Consider the following 6,041-nt stretch of genomic DNA (forward strand, 5'->3'; position numbering starts at 1 on the left):
CGTCCCTTCTCCCTCAAACTCCACGATTAGGTACTTTTTTTTTTTTTTTTTTTTGCAAGCCTGAAACCCGTATTTTTTTATTAACTCTTAAATGAAACTTAATTTTGAACAATGTATTTGAAATGCATGAACTATGAAACAAAAAGTTCTGATAAAGAATTACTCCGTATGTAAAAGAGGAATTTAAACGAATTGATTGTGATGGGGACAAGAAAAATTTTGCTCTCTATTTCCTCAAACTTGCAGAAATCAACTGTTCTTGAGAGCCTGGTTTTGTGAGTTTTTTGCAGCATCTTTGCATTTCTGAGAGTCTTTTTACTATTTGACTGAGTGGGCATGTTGGTTTCCTCAGAAGTCTTTTGAGTTTGTTTAGGTGATTCTCATACTTGAAAGCACTGAAGTTGTCAAGGACACCATGCTTTTTTGCATTATCTGCAAGATGTACAAGACAGTGTGCATTGTAGGACAAGAATTGTGGACCATACAGTTGACCAAAGTGAGAGACAAAGAGCACCAGTAAGTCAATGGCATAATCACAGTATTCTTCAATCAAACTGTTGTTGCACAGGATGAAGATTCCCACAAAAAGTAGCAAGAAATTTTTGTACACATGTGTGTTAAGGAGATCTTTCATCATGACAGGTCCGGTATACAGTAAAAACTGCCTAATCTCTGTTGCCTTCCACCTATCAATTTCTCTCAGTGCCCTTGGTTTCCTTGCAAACTCCATGGGCACACTTCTCCGAGCATTTAACAGTCTTTCTGACAATGTGTTTATTTGAAATCCTGACAGCCTACAAGTCAGAGGACCCATCTTTAGCCACAAGAGAAGAAGCTGTCTCATGATTCCGAGGCACACAAGGTGCATGTAGTCGAGGGGGAAACCAGAGACCATGTTTAGGGATGTTTCTTCAAGAGGTGATGGACCATGATGATGATCAGCATCGGTCTTATTTCTGAAGCTCTCATTAGTTCTTAAAGGCATGTCAGTTCTTGGAAATGTCATTCTATTTTCAAGGTACAAACCATCCTGTGTGCATTTTTCACATCTGTGATAGCCTGTGTGACCTTTAACATTTTTCAGGAATGCACGGGCAGGAGCATAACAGACCATCGAGGAGAGTATTAAACTGAACATCACTCCATCAAATTCAAATCCTTTAGCTAATTCATTTACTTCAGAGATGAATTCTTGAAGGTACTCTGCTAGGGATGTAGGTTTACTTGTGCCACAAAATAAACCTGTTGTCACTGGTTCCTCTTGTTTGATGTTTTGCAGTGTCCCTAGGATGGGTCAGAACTGTGATGCTGAGCTCTTATAAAGTGGCAAACCATCAATACTGACCTGAAGCTCCAGCGTGTGATTATTGCGCAGAATGTCAACATTCTGATGTAGCACCTCTGCAATTGAATTCAGCACTCCGAGATGGTAATACTGGCCACCAGCCTTGTCTTGTATTTCAGGGTTTAAACGCACAGTTCCTAGCATTGTCCTCAAATCTTTTGGCAGATTTAAACTGTGTAGCCGTAGAATGTTGAGCAATGAATTCAATGCCACATGTGTGATTTTGTGTTCAGTAGCCCAGGATGCCAAATCATCATTTAATGAATTTGGATCTGATTCTGTGTCTGATTCACTGTCATTAGGAACACTTCTGACATCTTCAGTCTCATCAACATGAGGGACACAGTCCATAAATGTATCTTCATCATCATTTTGACCTTGACCAGTTTTACTGTGCATCCAACCCAATTCTTTCCCCCAAGTTGTTGCCTGTATTGTCTGCAGTTGCTGATCCACCTTGTCCTTTTGCTTTTCGTCTCAGTGTCCAATAGGATGGTTCATTTGAAACCATAGTATTAAGACCTTAATACAAACAAACCTATTTTTTTGTTGTTTGTTTACTGGCCTACCAAGTCATATGCATTATATAATGTACATACCTTTAGTTGGTTGACGGATGGTAATGGATAACTTTCTGTAGTCAAATTAAACAAAGGACATAGTTAAATGCTGAAATTTAAAATGACTACATAAACATACTATTACATATCTAAATTTTAATCAGAGATTGACAGTCTTCTGTAATTGAGGTTTAAACATAGATTAAATTCTCTTTTCATCACATAGTGTTCTTTTAAAACATCAGTTGCACCTAAGAGATCTGTTCACATATAATTATACATTTACACAGACAAAAGTTCGGTACTGGTTAGATTTTCATGTGTTTGAAAGAAATGGTATTACGGAAGACTGTTTATTTTATGAATACTAAAATACATTTTCACTGTACATATATTCAATGTAAATCTTTTCACAATTGTGTGCATCAAATCAGCGTATTAAAATGATTTCCAAAGTATCATGTGATCACAGAAGAATTCTGTTCTGCTTTAAGGTTGTATTTATTTAATTCAAAATGCAGAAAAAAGGTAATATTGTGAAATATTTTTGGAAATTAAAAATATAGGTGTCTTATTTTAATATACTTTGATATATAATATATATATATATATATATATATATATATATATATATATAATATAATTGTTCTGAGATGCAAAGCTGGTTTTTCAGCATCATTACTTCAGTCTTCAGTGTCATATGATCCTTCAGAAATCCTTCTAATATGATGATTTATTATTAGTGTTGGAAATAGTTGTGCAGCTTCGTATATGTGTTTTATGTATTTATTTATTTTCTTTTGAAACCAGTGAACATTTTTCAGGATTCTTTGATAAAAGTTAAAAACAACAGCACTTATTTAAAATAGAAATCTTATGCAACAATAACAATAATGCCGTGCTTGGTGTCTATCTAATCTTCAGGTGAGAGTTGAATGGCGCTTAGTGTCTGGCGAGATTTTAATTGGGTTTCCTCTGTTTCAAGCAAGGCATTCGATTGGCTGGTAGGTGCTGATGTCATGCTGCAAGAACAACATGGCACGGGTGAACTTGAAACGAAATCCCGCAACCGTGAGTTTGTTCAACTGTTGTCACTGAACAGGACTTTTTGTGATTTCGTGTATGTTAACTGGACATCATATACGTGTAGTGCTTGTGTAACTTGATCCGGGCCGCTGTTATTACGTTAGCTCGGAGCCTCTGTTCATGGTTGACTTGCCTTACATTTGTCAGAGCTGGTGGGTCTAAATCAATCCGAGATAGCCCATTACGACGTCCAATACTAAAGCTAACTTGTAGGAATGAATGAAAACTAGTGAGCAATTTCGAAAAGCTGCTGAGTGTAAATCTTACTTGTTATTGCGGTGTAAAATACAAGTGCACTTGATTGTCCACTTAGTTTTTGGACCATCACAAATGGGTGTCCCTGAAAAGTATACTATTTGAGTGTACAGAGCGATGGATTTTAGATTCAGTGCAAGTGCTATGTATAGCAACATTTTACATTTCTACGTTATATTCCTCAGTACCAATAGGCCAGTGGTTTTCAACCTGTGGGCCACGGTGGTATTGCAGGTGGGCCGCCAATTATTTTCTGTTCATTTGCAGTCCATTCTAGGGCTGTGCGATTAAAAGAAAACGTCCTAAAATGAGCCAATGTTGACGGATCAGAGCGTTCTCACTGCGGTAAAAGGCTAGAAATAAAAATGTGCGAAAAAAATTCATATCCAACACATGAGCATAGAGTGAATTTGTTAGTGAACAGGATGCAGTTTAAGTGAGAGGAGACACGTTTTAAGTGTGAACGAGCAAAGGAAATCTGCGTGCGAACAGAGAGATTCGCACTCGTGCATTATTTTAATGTGCTTTCGCGTTATATTTATGCGCTCTCACTGCTGACCGCATACACATACTGTATACACACTGCAAACACCTGAGGCACCGCTACAATTAATGAGCTCTATGAAGAATGCATGGCAAAAAAGAAAAAAAAATTCCCTGTATACAGGATTTTTTTTTTTTTTTTTTTTTTGCCACAAGTCTATACATTTTTTTACATCTTCACTATAGTGATAATTTTGACTTATGTCTGTTCTAGAGATGTTACAACTTTTTGATAAAGCTCTGGTTTTCTTTTGGAAATATGTTTAAAATTAATCCTGAATGCATTTATGACTGTAAAAGCATATGTGTGTCACAATTGCAAAATTTATCAAAAAAATCGCGATAGTTTTTTTTTTTTTTTTTGTCCATGTTTATTCAATAAATACAGTTTAAAATCTAGCTACTGAGTACTAAGTTATTAACCCAACAATAGCGGGGTCAGTTAATTTTTTTGAAGTGGGCCGCGCAAACATATGTGTTTGGTTGTGTGGGCCGCGAGTTGAAAAAAGTTGGGAACCACTGCAATAGGCCATAGCCAATCAGTATTGAGCAGGGCAGCGCTTCAGATTTTCCCGCCCGACCGATGATTGGATTCGCTCAGAATGGCGTTGAAGTGAATTTGATGACGTACATCAGCTGTTTTCGCGAGGGGAAAAAAGCGTCCTTAACATTTCGGTATTTAGTTTAAGTTAGGTTGTTTGTATTTAAGTGTATGTGTTTACATGTATAATGATTCTTATTTCGAATATAATCAAACATAAAGATATCAAAAGGCTGATTAATCCAAATAAATGTTACTTACCAACCACATGACGAACTGACGACAAACTACAAACAAACTTAAAGATGACTAACTTTTAAAACAGTAGTAGAAAGACATGTAATGAATGAACAGGAACTTAATATATACAACTGGTTCTATTTACAGGTTTTTAATGTGGGGAAAATGATAAAAAAAATGTTGAGGGTACAGTAGGCTGAGGAAATCACAACGGTCATCTGATACAAATTACAACGGTCATTGCATATATGTAGCCTATGGTCACGTGACATTCAATCATTTTTTATTTTATTTTTTTTTCTGAGCTTAATACAGGAAACACAATGTGTTAATGTTTAGAGTTGTTATAAATATTGCTACAGTTTAATGGTTTAATATTGCTTAGATCAGATGTTTTTTTTTTTTTTTAGGGTGAGGGTTACCTCAAGGACATAATGTCAAAGGTTACTTGTTTGCTACCTCTGTTTATTTGTAAATGTAATGGGTGTTTTTTTTTTCACCATATGTTGAAGATATTTTAAAATTTATTGTTTATTTTATTAGTTATATTTATTAGGCATTTTAAATTTAATTTGACAGTCAGTACTAAAAGAGTATAAAAATATTGAAATGTGTACATTTATCGTTTTCTCTCTGTGTGTCACATTACACTTGCCCTGAATATTTCAGTGCCACACAATTTGCCACAGTGGCAATGGTAATTTTTATTAATTATTTTTTCTCTATATGAAATTGGATATTTGGCAGTAAAGCGCTCAAGTTAAGTTGGGTGAAATATAAATTTGTTTAAACAACATCTGTGTTAAGTGTTAATATATAAAATATATATATATATATATATATATGAAAATATTTAGTATTCTGACAGCTTATCTGAGTTGTTATTATATTCTATTATTTCTGTAACCGTTAATACAGGCTTGAGTCCTGTCTTACTGTGGATGTTGAATGTAGTGATTTTTACAATGGCAACCCACAGACTCAATGTGGACACCTTGTTGTAAAACACTTTTTATTATTATTATTATTAACTGTGTATTATATTTATTCCTTTTGATATATGAGTGATGTGTCTGGCACACATTTTCTTTTTCTCTAGTTTCCCGGTTTCTTCTGCCTTGGCTGCACCAGCTGTGGAAACCAGACCTGGTGAGGACCCTCTCCTCCATCCTCAACTATTGAACCTCTTATATCACTCGGATGAGGTAATAAATTAAAGATTGTGTTGTTGGTCAGTGAATAGTTTGTTTTAAGCTGCAAATAATTTTAATTTTTCTGATCAATTTGATAACCACTATATTTAACCCCTATATTCAGGGTGTCTGCAGGTCCTCAAAAAGTCTTAAAATGTCTTAAATAGTGTTTTCCTAATGTGTAAGGCCTTAAAAAGTATTTAAATGTCTTAAATTCAGATAAGATAGGTCTTAAATATATTTGGTCACTTCAGTCTGATGGACCTAATGACTGTTTA

The sequence above is a fragment of the Carassius auratus genome, chromosome 23, assembly GCF_003368295.1.
Source record: "Carassius auratus strain Wakin chromosome 23, ASM336829v1, whole genome shotgun sequence".
NCBI lineage: Eukaryota > Metazoa > Chordata > Actinopteri > Cypriniformes > Cyprinidae > Carassius > Carassius auratus.